Below are 17925 nucleotides of genomic sequence, written 5' to 3' on the forward strand. Positions count from 1 at the left end.
AGACCCACCTAAGGTCACACAACCAGCTCATGGCAGAGCCAGGGCTGAATCTCAGGACCCTAAGCCAGCCAAACACTAATTTGCAAAATCCCCCATGAGCTTCAGAGCTGTATCTTTGTGATCCCCCAGCTGTCACCTGACAGTCCTCAGTGGACATTCTCCACCCGACAAACAGGTGCGCTCTATTTTACAACTGTGCTCACATTTCAGGAGTTGAGCCTCACCATACTCTGGATGAGAAAAGGTTGGCAATCGAGGTTTATTTCAACTACGGGTAATTATTATGACTTAGTATTGAGAGCTGTCTACACTGGTGGTCTCCACTTGGTTTCTTCACTTTGTGTGTCTGATCCCACTTAGGGTTCACAGCAAGAATTCATAAATCCCTTCATGAGACAGGGAGAGGTGCATGGATTTACCCCAGGACATGCGACTGGTTAGGGGCAGCTGGGGTTCCCATGCAGAAGGGAACCTCTGTACCCCTCAGACTCAGCATCACCCCGTAGGAGAGCAGATCTGCCCACGAGCCTGAACACTCCATCAGCAGGATCTGTCATCGGTGGTCACTGAGCACTTTGACTTTGTCACTGAGGTCATCCCTGATCCTCTAGCTGAAGCAGCCACCCCTACACACACACACACACACACACACACACACACCCCAGCCCTCCTCATTTGCTTTTGCCTCCCTGTTTTATTTTCTTCAGGGAATCGGCCACTAACAGGAATGCGTTGGCTTATTCCTGTGCTCTTGTCTATCTCCCACTGGAATTTAGGTACCAGGAGTGCAGGGATCTTGCAGTTCTTGCTCACCTAGGTATCGTCTACACCCAGGACAGTGCCAGGCACACAGAAGGACCTTGGTGAATATCTCTCACATCAACACATGGAAGAATGCTTCACCTTTGGTTTCAGTGTCTTCCCAGCTTTTGTAGAAAAACTTCGTCATGCTGGACTCCATCTGCTACTTCTAAAAAGCTGTCTTTGGACCCACTTTTCCCCCCTGATCCTCTAGGAGAAGTGGCGTGCAGCATTTAAGAAAGCCCATGTGCGTATGATCGTTACCAGCTCTTACATCTGACTGCTAGTCTTCTGCCTTCTGGAACCCTTTGGTGAATTAGGTACCACTCCCTACTTGTCCCTTGTCCCTGTGTTTACCAGGTCTACATAGGCTAGACTGCAGCATCCTTGTTGGGCTCTGGGACCACCTTTAGGTCTAGGTAAGAGGATCCCCTAACCTGGGCCTCAAGGTAGAGAGGCCCTTTCACTCTGTCTCCTCTGGCTATACCACTCCCATGGAATGAAGAGTCTGCAGGGCCAGTGGGGCATGCCCTCTGGGACCCTATGCCATCCCCCCCTAGACTATGCTCCATGTATTTAAAACCTGGGAATTCCCTGCCCAAAGGTCCCAACCCCACAGGGGTGATGGGACCTGCATAGGCCGCTACCCTGGGTCCACTCCCTTGCTGGTGCATACCCCCATATGCACCCAGGCCCCAAGGTCAAGTCCCTGCAAGAGGGTGTGCATGGAACATGGCTGTGTTACCAAGGCAGGGGGTCCACACGTCCATGTAAGGACCTCGCAGGGCAGCATGGAACCAAAGGTGGGAAGAAAAAGGGGTGGGTTTTCCCTGCCCCATCACCTTCCAGCCGTGGACACTGAGCATCCTCAGGACCAGCCTGGTCTTCAGATCACCATGAAGGTATATGTGGTGACTAGGATGAGAAAACGTATTTTAGGTAAGTTTGCTGACTAGGTTCTAAATAGTAGGTAGCCTCTACTGGTGCCCTCGCCTGGGCCCTGCCAGTGTTGGTGAGAACCCTGAGCGACTTCGGAAAGTTAGGCTTGATCGCAGCAATATTCAGATGTTCCATGTGTATATCTTACCTCTCAACTTAATTTTCAGGGTTTTTTTTTTACGTCTCTTCTTGCCTTAGTTATTGCTAACACCTTCATACTTATGAACACTTCTGCAAAAAGAGCACATCAATGTCCGGATAAACAAGAGAGTCAAACCCATGGTGATCTGGTGATCTGGAAACTGGCGTTCACCTTTCCAGACTCCCAGCCCAGGGTGGACATGCTCCACTAGTGTGAATTTTTACACAACTTAAGGCAGAGCCTGCAAGAATCCAACTGTTACTAAATGCAAGTTCGCACGTCCAATGCACAGTGAGGCCAAACAATACCAAAACATCAGAGTTTGGAGCAGAGAAAGGTCTACTGCAGGGCTCAGCAAGGAGAATGGGTGGCTTGTGCCCCAGAAGCTCCAAACTCCTCAAAGGGTTTCAGCAAAGCATTTTTAAAAGCCAGGTGAGGGAGGGGGGTTGCAGGGTATGTGATCACCTCATGCACAAGTCTCTGATTTGTTGATGGTGAGGTAACAGGGTGGTGTCACAGGGGTCCTTACGTGACAGGAGGTCTGGGGGCTCCTGATCACTGAGTAGTGAATTTCGTCTATTGGGTGGTGTTTTTAGTATCTGTAAAACAACTCAGCAAACGTGCATCCAATACTGTTATCTAGGTACTTCAGAGAGAAGCTAAAGCAGAGGATATGGGGGATGGTCTGTCCCAGGGAGGCCTCATAGGGTCCCATTTGGTTACACAACCATGTTTGTGTGCTGCCTTTACTTACACCGGCTTAAAGGCTGTGTCATTTGCAGCAAATTTCTTGTCCTAAACTTTTCAGTCATTCTCATTATGTAGATGGAAGTGGTTTCAAGAATTCATGTCCTAACTGCATATGCAACCCTCTCAACACAGATACATTTGTACTTTTTTTTTTTTTTTTTGGCCATGCTGTGCAGCTTGTGGGGTTTTTAGTTCCCTGATCAGGAATCGAATCTGGGCCCTCAGCAGTGAGAGCATGGAATTCTAACCACTTGATTGCCAGGGAATTCTCTCTACTTATTTTTAAATATTTTAAAGGGTAGTTTTGCGTTGACAAATCAAGCAATTTAAGGAGCATCATGCAGGTGGCTATTTACAAATCCTCGGATGCTGCTATACAGCCATGTTGTTTGGAAGAAAAAGGTTGTTATCTAGAAGGAGCCGTATCACCTCTAACTGGACCAAGTTTGCTTTAAAAGTTTATGTCTCAGTGACCGATAGAGATCAAAACATAAATAGTCCACCCCCCTCTGGGAATGTGCTGATGCCTTATTTACCACTGAAATAGCTTTTGGGGATGGAAAAATGTTCCATTAACCTTTAGATTTATAATATCATAAAGACATTATAATCTTTTAAATTTATTATTCAGAAAAGTGAGATAAAACCAAACTGAACCCTTAGATACAGAGAACAGATTAGTGGTTGCCAGAGGCGGGGGAGAGGGTATGAAATGGATCTAGGGGATCAAAAGGAACAAACTCCCAGTTATAAAATAAATAAGTCCTGAGGATGTAACGTACAGCCCGGTGACTATAGTTAACAATTCTCTGTTGCATATTTGAAAGTTGTTAAGAGAGTTGATCTTAAAAGTTCTCATCACAAGAAAAAAACCCTGTAACAATGACGATGGATGTTAACTAGACTTATTGTGGTGATCATTTGGCTACATACAAATATTGAATCATTATATTATACACCTGAAACTAATATAATGTTATATGTCAATAATATCTCAATAAAAAAAGAAAAGAAAAGAGATATAAAAAGAGGGTTAAACAGTCTCAAACACAAAGAGGCTGCTTTCTCTGGCCCAGCCAGACCTGTGACTGGTTCCTTCTCAACCTCTCAGAAATAACTTGTTATTTCTCATATAAGTTTCCTAAAGGGGTGGAAATATAAGTGATTCCGTAGTTAATATCCCAGAATATAAAACAATAATTGTTACACCTTTAAATATGTAAAATCTCATCGACAGGAGTTTGAAAGCAATGACCAGAACTGAGGTAATCAACATTTATTGAGAACCTACAAAATAGATAAAATTCTGCCACATTGCCCTCTGCTACGTTTTGTCCAGATTTGGAGAAACAAGGCCTCGACACAGGCTTGTCAGTCCGGACCATGGAAGACACACATGCAGTTAATTTACTAATCTGATGCTCTCTAGCCACCGAGACAAGTTCTCTGCGATACTCAAATCTGTGGAGCAGTCCAAGCTTTCTCTGCTTTTATTTTTAGCAGCTTTATTGAGACATAATTTACATACAGTAAAATTCACCTACTTTAAGCATTAAGTTTGATGAATTTAGAAAATATATAGAGTCATGCTATCACCACCATAATCCAAATACACAATGTTTCTGTCACCCCTAAAAGTTGCCCTGGGCCCCTTGCTTTCCTCTGTTGAAAGACAAGATAACCATTCAGCCTTAATCAGTGTTAAGGTTCAAATGAAGCCACAGACCGCCATTGCTGGTTATTTGCACATCTTGCCAGTGAGAAAGGAGAGATCACTTCTTTACACTCAAAATTTCTTTCTTTTCTTTGAGAAAATAAACATTAAAATCCCAGAAAGCTAACATTTGGTTGTTGTGTGTGGATATCAGGGTTCACTTGCAGCGCCTGAAATTGAACATTCCAGAGGTGATCTGAAGCCACGTGTATGCAGTAGGCCCACGGGATTCTTTATTGCTCGAAGCAGAGTTATTTACATCAGCTCGGCCCCTCCAGAGTACACTGGGGATGAGGTTTAGAGGTGGCAGACCGAGCACAGACCTCTGGAGTAGGACAGATCTGGATTTCAATCCAAGGCGTCCAGTTTCCTCTCTCTGTGACCTTGAGAAACGTACTTAACCCCTCGGTTTTCTCCTCTGTAAAGCAGTAATAAAAACGTCATCTCATGGGAATACTGAGGGTTAAAAAGAATTAATGTGGGGTTTCCCTGGTGGCGAAGTGGTTAAGAATCCACCTGCCAATGCAGGGGACACGGGTTCGAGCCCTGGTCCGGGAAGATCCCGCATGCCACAGAGCAACTAAGCCGGTGCGCCACAAATACTGAGCCTGTGAGCCACAACTACTGAGCCCGTGAGCCACAACTACTGAGCCCGTGAGCCACAACTACTGAAGCCTGCTCGCCTAGAGCCCATGCTCTGTAATAAGAGAAGCCACTGCAATGAGAAGCCCACACAGTGCAACGAAGACACAACTGGAGAAAGCCCGCGCAGCAATGAAGACCCAACGCAGCCAAAAATAAGTATAAATAAAATAAATAAATTTATAAAAAAAAGAAAGAAGAGTGTGACAGTTCTGGGGGCAGTTTTGCAACATGGCAGTTACTTTATTAAGAGAGTCACCTGAAGATGTGCTATGTTCACCTCATCAACTGGCAATGTCGGAAGAGACATTCCAAAAAACACTTTGATCCAGAGCAATTACTGTGAGCACGTTTGTACATGAAGGACATTATCCTGTGGACAGAGCACGCCTAAGAAATCACAGGTTGGTATTCACACCTTTGTGTAATTAATGGGTAAAACATCATAGAGACAGACAGAAAGTGCATGTTACAGGCAGGTCAGAGGGGAGGTCCATGTTCACATGCGAACTAGTAATAAAACAGAACTCCATGTGGTGACGACAGCATTCTACCCTCACCTGTGTCTCCTATTCTGTATTTTTTTTACATTCTTTTTAAATATTGTTTTCCGTTACGGTTTATCACAGGATATTGAATATAGTTCCCTGTGCTCTACAGTAGGACCTTGTTGTTTATCCATCCTATAGATAATAGCTTGCATCTGCTAATCCCAAATTCCCAATCCATCCCCCCTCCCCCCCTCCCCCTTGGCAACCACAGTCTGTTCTCTATGTCTGTGAGTCTGTTTCTGTTTCCTAGATATGTTCATGTGTGTCCTATTTTAGATTCCATATATAAGTGATATCATATGGTATTTGTCTTTCTCTTTCTGACTTACTTCACTTAGTATGATAATGTCTAGTTGCATCCATGTTGCTGCAAATGGCATTATTTCACTGTTTTTTATGGCTGAGCAATATTCCATTGTATATATGTACCACATCTTCCTTATCCATTCATCTGTCGATGGACACTTAGGTTGTTTCCATGTCTGGGCTATTGTGAATAGTGCTGCTATGAACATGGGGTGCATTATAGTTTTGTCCATCTCCTATCCTGCATTTTTTAATGTCCCATTGCCTGACAGTTATGACTGTACTACATCTCCAAGTGTATCACGTAGCCTTCATTTTTTCTTCTCTCATCTTATTATTCTATTACAGTGTTTCTCAGCCTTTTTCCGTTATTGCTCCCACTAAAGGGAAAAAATAAATGGAACTTAAATTTTAATTACATATTTATTGATTATATTTATTTAAATTTAATTTCCTTAGAATAAGACTTTGTTGGGTAGAGGGGAGCTTTGGAGGGCCACAGACTATTATAATATCTAAGATCTTTTAACCTTCCAAGCACCAGTTTTCATCCCGTTGGTGGTGATATCATCCCCAATGAGAATGCATATTCTCTTGAGTGTATGTGGGTATATAAATAAATGCATGAATATTTTATTATAAGCCATCCTAAATCTGTCTAGAAATAACTTCAATATAAATTATAAACCCATTTATGACACAGATGCAGTAAGCTTTCATAAAGTAGAAGCTGAATAGGAGATACTAAACCTAGGAACTTATTTAAAAGGAAAACATCAGTCTGTGAATGACTTATTACCCAAGGGGGAATGTGGACCTTTGTTTTTTAATTGCTCCTATACAAAATGTTCTGGGCCTTCCAAAGAGCATCACATAAAAATAAAAATTTTAAATGGCAGTGCCATTTAATAGAGAAACCTGGAATGATGTGTACAAGCCATAGGGCAACAGGAGCTGCTGATTCAAGGCGTTGGCCTGAAATTTAGTAAAGAGTAAGAAGAGAAATAATTACTTAATGAGAAATTCCAAGGCGTTATAATAGATGAAATTTGAGTTGAGATTATTCAACTCCAAGAAAAAACAAATGAAGCTTCTCTGCCATATGAAATCCAAGACATAATTTAGTCCCAAAGTCTCTGGACATGATACTTGGGGACTTTAAACAAAAAGCCTCAGTGAAGAGATTTTTCTCTGCAGACTAAAGGAAGTCTGCTTTGCTTATTTTCCTTTTCTTTTTTCATAATTAGCCTTCAGTTTTCTTTGAAAATTAAAAAAAAAGCACACAGCCTCTGTAGTTTTGTGAAAAAAGAATATTATATGTATAGAAGAAACTTAAAAATAATTTTGAATTGGTCTCTTATAGACAACTACTACAAACATCTTGTTAGATTTGCTTCCCTCTTTTCTTATATTTAAATGGATAGATTTAAAAAATAAAACTGGGATAATACTGGTAGAGTTTTGAACTCTATTTGAAACAATCATGTTGTCAGCATTTCCTCATGGATTTAAATAATGTTTAATCAAGATTTTCAGTGGTTGCATAGTAATCTGTTATCTAGAGGTACAATATTTTACATTTGTACATTTATTTTGTTTCTAGTTTTTTATTAGGATAGATAACACTAAAATAAATACCCTTGCAATAAATGTTCATTTGCATGCTTGATTAATTTCCTTAGAAATGAAATTTTATGTCAAAAAGATGTGGATGAACTTTTTAAAATGTCTTTGATATGAGATAGAAATCAAGCTTGATGCTTTCCAAATTTTTAGCCAGCTATTCCAATCTTTCTTCCCCATTCTCTTACATTTACACACACACACACACACACACACACACACACACACACACACACACGGGGAACTATCTACATTGTATTTCCAACATTTTATATAGCATTTACAATCTATTACATTGTATTAGTAATCTAGATTTAAAGTATTCGGAGAATGGCGAATACTATGCCATTTTATATAAGGGATTTAGGGACTTGAACATCTTCAGATTTTGGTATCCCCAGGGGGTGGGTCCTGGATCCAATCCCCAATGGATACCAGGGGACGACTGTATACACGTATACGTATACACAAACACACACACATGGACACACACACACACACACATTTTAGTTTAGCCTTTTTTTCTTTTTATTTGGTTTCTCCCCTGAATAAACATTCCTCTCCCTTCCTTTCTCTCCACCCAGATTACCCATATTGACAGCATAGTTTGCATCCTTCCATATTTTACTTAAATATTTTAAATATTTCAAATTTTCCTTCAAAAATTTTAAACCAATTTGCTATCTTACTAATGCAGTAGTAAAGCAGCTATTTCACAGGGTAACATATTTTAATTGGAGCTTCTTTTATTCCTAGTGAGTTTATTCTTTCAGATCATTAATTCCTTATATTACTCTTTTTTTAAAAAAACAAAACAAATGCTTTAGTCTTGTTTTAGCCTTATTTCTTTTTGCATTTGGATGCAATTTCTTTTCTTATTAATTTTTAAAATGTCAAACAGGTTGCAAATGTTCTTTCTCAGTTTTTTGCACACATATAAAGTTTGACCATTTTTTTCTTATTGTGGTAAAATATGCATAACATGAAATTTACTATCTTAACCATTTTAAAGTGTACAGTTCAGTGATACTTAGCATATTCATACTGTTGTGGCACCATCACCACCATCCATCGCCAGAGCTCTTTCCATCTTGCAAAACTGAAACTTTGTCTCCATTAAACAATAATTCCCCTTCCCTGTTTCCCTCAGCCCCTGGAAACCACCATTCTACTCTGTTACTATGAGTTCATGGTATATGTAGATATCACATACAAATGAGTTCACCCAGTATTTGTCTTCTGTATCTAGCTTATTTCACTTATAGTATAATGTCCAGGTCAATCCATGTTGTCACAAATAGCAGGATTTTCTTCTTTTTTAAGGCTGAATAGTATTCCACTTTGTGTATATATAACTCATTCATCTGTCTATAGATATTTAGTTTATAATTTCCATAAATTGGTTATTGTGAATAACACTGCAATGAACATGGGGGTGCAGATATCTCTTCAAGATAGTGATTTTATTTCCTTTTCATATATATCCAGAAGTGGGATTGCTGATTTTTTGAGGAACTGTTTTCCATAGTGGCTGCACCAATTGACACTCACACCACCAGTGCACAAGTGTTCCCTTTTCTTTACATCTTCACCAACACTTGTTATTTCTGGTCTTTTTTATAATAGTCATCGTAATAGTGTGAGGCGATATCTCATTGTGGTTTTGATTTGCATTTCCCTGATGATGAGTGATGTTGAGCATATTTTCATGTATTTATTGGTCATCTCTATGTCTACTTTGGAAATATGACCATTTTTTTAACACAGAAAATTTAGATACTTTTCATTAATTTTATTAATCTTTACCTCTATGCTTTCTTTCCCCTAAGATAATATATATATATATATATATATATATACTTTTTCTGCATATTTTCATTTTTTAATGTTAAATACTGACTTATTTGGAAATTTATATTTTTTAATTATGTGAGCTGGACTCTAATTTTATATTATATTAATGCAAATACTTTCTGTAAAAAGTAAGCATTTCCCCTAAATCTAACTATTCTCTTTCCCAACTCTGCTCTTTCAACTGTCAAGATTTTTAGTTCTGTTACTTTTTGAATTGGCTATTAGTATTTGTAATTGAGTAAATTAAGTTATATGTAATGTTATACCTCCCCCATTTAAGATTCGAGCTCCAGATAATGGTTTAACCTATGATGTAGATGTCTTCTTTGTTTGAAATGACTTGTATCATTTTTCTCCAGGTAAATACCAAGAAAACCAGACTTGGTCAAACCAATGGTCCATTCACTTCATCTTTGAACATCTTTCCAAGGGGTAGCTTTGAAAGACTATAGCCTTTAAAGATTGTATGATTAAAAAGTATAGTCTTTAGCATATAGTCCTTCTAAGTTGTTGGGTTTCTGGAAAAAAATTCCAGTACCTCCTAATAACACATTAGATCCATGTGACTTGGTGCATGTTTCTTAAATACTCTGCACCTCAGTTTTTTCCCTTGCAAAATGGGGATAATAAGAAATTAGAATACCTACCTCATACTGTTGTGACGACTAAGTGTGTTAATATGCAGAAAGCATTTAGTACTGGGCCTGGTTGTTAGCCATTATTATTATTAATGCTTATCAAATTTCAAAATTACCTGTAAATTAATTTTTATGCTTCATTAAGGTCTTTGTAATCTCTATGCTCCCATCACACTAAGCTACCTGCAATTTCTCCAATGTATTTATTCTCTCACATCTCACTCAGCACCTTTGGACATGCTCTTGCCTTTGCCTACGATGTTCCATCCTACTGCCACCTCATTTTCCCTAATCCCCTGCCTTCCAGCCATCCTTCAGGCCTCCTCTTCCCCAAGTCCCCACAACACCTCCTCTCCCCACCCCTCCTTTCAGGATTCTTCAGCACCCTGTATTTTCTTCTATCATAGCATTCATTCACTCACTCACTCTTTCATTTATTCATTTAATAAACATTTGTTGAGTGGTTACCACACACCAAAAACTTCCTACACTACTGAATTATCAGTCTCCTTGCTCTTGGAGGGCATGGTTTCCAACTGGCATATAGTAAAAACTCAATAAATAACGATTAAATTAAGAAATGCCTTCCCATGTGTGTGCTGCCCTTAACCTTTATTTTCTGGGCTCCTTTCTCAAGCCTCAAAATCATTTTGGGGAATTCTAAAGTCATCTGCAGTATAATCTGAGCCTAAGGAAGGAAGGATCCTCCTAACTAGAAAACAGATCAGAAAGTGATAATGCAACTTGGACATTCTATTTTCTTCCTGGGAGAAATAAATTACCAATTTTACCACATGAGTGTGGACAGTATTTTCTATGAGCTGAGTTAAAATAAAATAAAAAAGGCTTTCCTCACTGGAAAACACTTTCTGGTTATTAGGATTCAGATGTTTCCTGGCTCCTGACCTAGTAGGATACCTTGGAAAGATTTTGCACAGTTAGAGAATCTGCCTATGGCCCTAGACACACACACACACACACACACACAAACACACACACACCTCTCTATACCACCCCTCTCTCCATGGGGGCTTCCTTGGATTCCACGTCAGAGAACCCACACCCCGACCCCACCCAAGGAAGGCAAGTTGGAAACTGACTGAGGCCTTCTTGAGGTCTGTGCATTCCTGGATGCCCTTGCCCTAAAGCTCTTTAACCAGGATCAAAATGCTGTCTCCTCTCTGCTCTTGGTATTCCTGGAGCTTCCAGGAACCAAGGACACTCTGACAGTGAAACGCTGCTCTCCCAGTCTTATGATTGAGTTTGTTTCCAGTTCATTCAGTATTTTTGCAGAACAGATACCAAGATGGAAGCATGGATACTGTGTCCTAAATTCAGCTGCAAGCATCCTCAAAGGTGCCAGAGTTCTGGGGACCAGGCACGTTAGTTAGCTCGTGCGCCCTCTAGTGGCTGTGCAAGAGCACAACACAGAAGTTCAGATAGAGCCATAGGTGACAGGCTTTAGGGTTCTGCACCTTGTTTTCCTTAAGAGTTAGGGGTGGGGGCCTCCCTGGTGGCGCAGTGGTTGAGAGTCCGGCTGCCGATGCAGGGGATACGGGTTCGTGCCCCGGTCTGGGAGGATCCCATATGCCGCGGAGCGGCTGGGCCCGTGAGCCATGGCCGCTGAGCCTGCGCGTCCGGAGCCTGCGCGTCCGGAGCCTGCGCGTCCGGAGCCTGTGCTCCGCAACGGGAGAGGCCACAACAGTGAGAGGCCCGCATACCGCAAAAAGAAAAAAAAAAAAAAAAGAGTTAGGGGTGGGCCTGTTTTAAATTGTCATTTATTTCAAATATTAGGGACAATAGTCGGAAAACCCTACTTTGCAAGTTAACATGAAAGAATTGTCAAATTTGGTGTTTAATCTTCCTTCTTGTATTTTAAAGGGTATTTCACTTAAAAAAAAAGTTGTAATTTGAACATAATTCAAACGGGAATGCAAAATTCTAATTCATACCCTTATCTTTGAATTTCCAGTTGATCCAAACTAGAGTAGAATATAACATGCTTACGTATTAAGCTTCTGAGTAAAATATGACAAGTGGGGAGGCGGCTGTCATTTTGTGCCTTGGTTTGTGCTGTAATTTTCAGTGTGACAGACTGAATGAGGGCACATCACGTACGGACAGTGAAGTTTCAATCTGTGCTTGGCCAGAGCTGCACTAATGCTCTGCATAGTCTGGCAGCATGTTTTGTGTTTCTCCACACATCACATGATGCAGAATCTATATTGCCTTAAAGGCAGCCTGGCCATGTGTCCTGGATGCCTCCTGGCATGGACAGTTATAAACCAGCAAGGCCAGAAACGGCTCCACACCATTAGGTGGCTTATTTTACAGGCTCAGCCCTCCTCGCTGCAGTGTGATTTATTCAGCTCCATGTACTGTGGAGTGGCTTGCGCCTTTATTACTTAGCAGAGGTTTGAAAATAATCTCTGCCCCAAGCCATTTGCCACTGCACAGATGGCTAACCCCGTCGTGTGTCTTTTGGCAGAGTTGAAGCCGTGCTCACACCACCTATGTGAGGGCTAATTTTATGTGTCAGCTTGACTGGGTTGGGATGCCCAGATAGCTGGTGAAACCTGATTGCTGGGTATGACTGCGAGGGTGTTTCCAGAGGAGATTAGCGTTTGAATGGATAGACTGAGTAAAGAAGATCGCCCTCACCAATGTGAGGGAGCATCACCCCAATCCACTGAGGCCCCAGTAGAACAAGAAGGCAGAGGAAGGGTGAATTACAGTAAGTCCCCTACATACGAACCTTCAAGTTGCGCACTTTCAAAGATGCGAACGTGTGTTCGCATGTCCAATCACGTAAGTTAGTTCACATGTCTGGTGTACATTGTCACGTGCGTGCGTCCTCTACAAGTGGTTGTGCTTTTGTGTACTTTCCTACAGTACTGTGGAGAGTACAGTAGTACAGTATCTTTATTTCTTGCCTGTTCACTCGATGCCAGCCCCTGTACGCCAGCTGTTGTCCTGGACTACTGCACTTTTCAAGGTACTGTACTGTAAGATTAAAAATGTTTTCTTTATTTTTTTGTGTTTGTTTTTTAATGTATTATTTGTGTGAAAAGTATTACAAACCTATTACAGTACAGTCCTAGATAGCCGATTGTGTTGGGTACCTAGGCTAACTTTGTTGGACTTACAAACAAATTGGACTTACAAAAGCGCTCTTGGAACAGAACACATTCGTATGTAGGGGACTTATTGTATGTCTCTTGCTTCTTGAGCTGAGATGACTGTTTTCTCCTGTCCTCAGACATTAGGGCTCCTGGCTCTTGGGCCTTGGGGCTCAGACTGGGACTCACACCATTGCCCCCCCTGGTTCTCAGGACTTCAGACTCAAACTGAATTACACCACCAGCTTTTCTGGGTCTCCAGCTTTCGGATGGTAGATGGTGGGATGTCTCAGCCCTTATAATCGTGTGAGCCAATTCTTGTAATCCATCTCATCTTATCTGGATCTCTCTGGATCTTATTGGTTCTGTTCCTCTGGAGGACCCTGTCTAATACACCCCACAACATCCATATTTTCTGGGTGTCCTGAGTCCTTCCTTAAATGCCTTGTGTTGGGATCCCTCTTTAAGGTACTTTCTAAAGAAACAGATCAGATAATTGAGCAAAGGCATCAGGCAATGGGACCAGTTTACCAAAAAGCATCTATTGAAATCCAGTCAAAAAACAAAAAAAAACCTGGAGAAACTGGGGTTTTGAGAAATTGGACCTACGAGAGTTGGGTCAGGGAAGGCCCGCTCAGGGCAGCTAAAAGGACACAGGTGACAGAGATGAGGAGACCTGTCTCATGAGTTCTGAGATGTTAGAGCAATGCCCACTTCCTCTCCTGCTTACTCTCATACCCTCAGCCTCTTTCTGAATCACAAACTGAAATTAGGCCTGAATGGAAGACAGTGAGAGTTGTTTTATTTAACTATTCACCATCATCATTGTTTCGTTCTCAGCCAGCTTCCCCTCTCCTCCAGCACTCACCTCCAATGTAGCTGTTGCTTCTTCTGTGGACTTAGTGGGAAACCAGGGGCTGAGAGAGCCCAGCCAACAGTTTAGGGGGTCCTAGAAATTATGGAAATATTATCAGATATAAAATATGAAAGTATTATAAGATTTATTACAATTTTGCTTTACAAAGCAGCAGTGACTTTGGTAATTTAGCCTAAGCCCTTTGGAAAAGGTGACTGTCACTTTGTAGAATAGAACGTCTTAGACACACTGGGTTGTCTTCTAAGACTTGCTGGGATTGGTGGTGTTGTAACTAGACAGGACCCTATGGGGTCTCCCCAGAACAAACCACACCCCCTCCATGTCCTCCGCCTCCCTCTTGTCTGTAGAGAAACTTTAGCCTCTGAGGCCTTCCCCCAGTTCCAAAGGTAAATTTAATCAAAGAAGTGAGAAAATGCAGAAAGAAAGGAAAACAGTCAAGTAATACAAAATAATAATAGTTTAGCCATTAAACAAAATCAAGGACCTTTCATTCCTCCTCGAGGGATATAGATAATATTCTGAGCCATGTCCTTTGAGCTCTTTGGCAGATACTGAAACCCTCATCAGGTGGAAGAAGTTAACTGTATGCTGCTCACAAGCACGTAGACCCCAGACTGGTTGGAACCAGAAGGATGATGAGGCTGACCTCCAATTACTTCACCATCAACCAGTCAGAAGAATGTCCATGAGCTGATCAGACACCCCACAAGCCCTCTCCCTCCCCTGTCTTTATAAACCTTCCCCTGAAAGCCTCAGGGAGTTCGGGCCTTTTAAACACTAGGCTACCTCAACTCCTTGCTTGGCGCCTGCAATAGATGCTGCACTTCCCTTCACCACCACTGGGTGTCAGTAGATTGGCTTTATTTCTTGGGCAAGCGGACCTAAGCCTGGTTTGGTAACAGTGTCAGTATCCTCGTATTCAAATCCCTGTGTGAAAGATAGGGTTAGTTAGAACGAAAGCCCGTGTTGGTAGTAGCAGTATTAGCAGCACTTGCTGAGTGCTTACTATCTGCCTGACACTGCTTTCGGTGCATTAACCAATTTAGTTAACAGGCCCACAAGCTGGGGACTGTTATTGGCCTCCATTTTACAGGATGAACCTGAGGCTCGGAGGCTTTGGCCTCAAGGTCACACGGGGGCAGATTCTGAGTTGGTTTTTTTTTTTAATATATATATATATATATACTATTTATTTATTTATTTATTTATTTATTTATTTATGGCTGTGTTGGGTCTTCGTTTCTGTGCGAGGGCTTTCTCCAGTTGCTGCGAGCGGGGGCCACTCTTTTTTTTTTTTTTTTTTTTTTTTTTGCCATACGCGGGCCTCTCATTGTTGTGGCCTCTCCCGTTGTGGAGCACAGGCTCCAGACGCACAGGCTCAGCGGCCATGGCTCACGGGCCCAGCCACTCTGCGGCATGTGGGATCTTCCCCGACCGGGGCACGAACCCGTGTCCCCAGCATCGGCAGATGGACTCTCAACCACTGCGCCACCAGGGAAGCCCCGGGGGCCACTCTTCATCGCCGTGCGCGGGCCTTTCACTATGGTGGCCTCTCGCTGCGGAGCACAGGCTCCAGACGCACAGGCTCAGTAGTTGTGGCTCACCGGCCCAGTTGTTCCGCGGCATGTGGGATCCTCCCAGACCAGGGCTCGAACCTGCGTCCCCTGCATCGGTAGGCAGACTCTCAACCACTGCGCTACCAGGGAAGCCCAGATTCTGAGTTTTGAATACAGGCTGTCTGATCCCAGATCCTGTGCTCTGAACCACACCCCGCCTCTCCACCACTGCGTGCCCTCTCAGAGGACAGCGCGGAAATCACGGAACTGGGTGTGGTGAGGGCATGCAGTCCACTTTCTCAGAGACCAGGGCAAGAATTATTGCTTTCAGTTTACTCCCCAGTATCGTCAAGTCTTGGTTTATGAGCCCCATTGTCTGGGCTTCTGCAATTTTTCTTCTTGATGTTGGTACTAGGATAATCTTTTTTATTTTTATTTTTATTTTTTTGCTTTATAACAAATTTAATCAGTTATACATATACATATGTTCCCATATCCCCTCCCTTTTGCGTCTCCCTCCCACCCTCCCTATCCCACCCCTCCAGGCGGTCACAAAGCACCGAGCTGATCTCCCTGTGCTATGCGACTGCTTCCCACTAGCTATCTACCTTACATTTGGTAGTGTATATATGGTACTAGGATAATCTTAAAGCATTTTCTAACTCAATTATGGCTCTTTTCTCATGTGTGGCAGAGAGCAATAGATGGGTAATGGTACCTGCAGGTATCTGCAGGCTTGTCCAGGTTGCATCGTCCAGGGGACTGAGACATCGTGACCACCAGATGAGTGTAGACCCCATCCAGCAGACATGGCACAGAATAAGATGTGTCCGGGCTTGGTCCATTTCATTCCTCTGTGAAGAAAAGAGCTACAGTAGTTGTGTTCTCAGAGCAAGATGTAGCCTGAGAGAGTGAAAAGGACTTTGAAGTTAGTCAGTCTTTGGTCCACATTTCAACCCTTCCATCTACAGGACTAGGTGACACCAGCAAAAGTGTTAGCCTCTGTGAACCCAAGTTCCTCAGAACCGGGTAGTACCGTGGTCCTGGTTGCTCTATATGGGCCTGGGCCTCAAACATGGGAGGTGCTCAGTGAATATTTGTAGAAGGAAGGAAGGGAGGGGGGCACGGAGGAAGGACATGGTCAGTATAAGATGCTTGGCAGGAACAGGGGGCAGTCAGTAGACCTTCTGTCCTCCGCCTCTCTGGTGTCACCTTCCCCGGGCACCTGAGGCCACCTGCCCGTCGGGGGTTGGTAGTGGCTGCACAGATGTTCAGAGATGCTCATTCCTACTGAAAGGGTTGGTCAGGCACAGGGACCCACCATCCTAGCTGAGGAGCCACAGTCCTTACAGAGAGGCCAAAGACAGGTGCTCCCATTCCTGTCCTTCTGCAGGTCACCCAGACTCCTGGTTTGGGCAAGGATTTGGCTGCCGAGGAGATGAAAACCATCCCTGAGTCTCTGCTAGGCAGTTCTCCCCAAAAGGACACCGAAAGCTGTGTTTTCCACCCCACAGAAGAAATGGCCTGGGAGGGCCATGCTTGCAGGGTGTCCAGTGAAGGGGTGGGAGTGAGGTCTCTGCTGGGCAGCTTTCATGCCCTCCAGCCCCCCCTCAGCAGCACCTGGACTGGCTTCAAAGGCTGCTGCTGCCTTTGGAGAGTGCACGTCTGCTCTGACTTCCTTCCAAGATGGTGCATCGTCCCAAGAAGACAGAGCATGGCAAGGCCTGTGGTTGGTGTGGAGGAAACACTGTGACCAGTTGTGGGATGAATGGCGGGTGAGTCAGGATCCCCGATGCCCCACCTCCACCATCCATCAATGCCACTTGTCACAATATCCACAGTGAAGAACGGAAAACAAACTTATGTTTGCCAAGGGGGGAGGGGGGAAGGGATAAATTGGGAGACTGGGCTTCACATATACACAATACTATATATATTTATTTATTATTTATTTTTGGCTGCGTTGGGTCCTCGTTGCTGTACGTGGGCTTTCTCTAGTTGCAGTGAGCGGGGGCTACTCTTCGTTGCTGTGCGTGGGCTTCTCATTGCAGTGGCTTCTCTTGTTGCAGAGCACGGGCTCTAGGCGCACAGGCTTCAGTAGTTATGGCTCACGGGCTCAGTAGTTGTGGCTCTCGGGCTCTCAAGCGCAGGCTCAGTAGTTGTGGCTTGCGGGCTTAGTTGCTCTGCGGCATGTGAGATCTTCCCAGACCAGGGCTCGAACCTGTGTCCCCTGCATTGGCAGGTGGATTCTTAACCACTGCGCCACCAGGGGAGTCCCCACACTATGATATATAAAATAAGTAACTAATAAGGACCTACTGTATAGCACAGGGAACTCTATTCAATACGCTTTAATGACCTACATGGGAAAAGAATCTAAAAATGTGGATATATGTATATGTATGCATTTTGC

Source organism: Mesoplodon densirostris, chromosome 1 (assembly GCF_025265405.1).
Source record: "Mesoplodon densirostris isolate mMesDen1 chromosome 1, mMesDen1 primary haplotype, whole genome shotgun sequence".
Taxonomy (NCBI): Eukaryota; Metazoa; Chordata; class Mammalia; order Artiodactyla; family Ziphiidae; genus Mesoplodon; species Mesoplodon densirostris.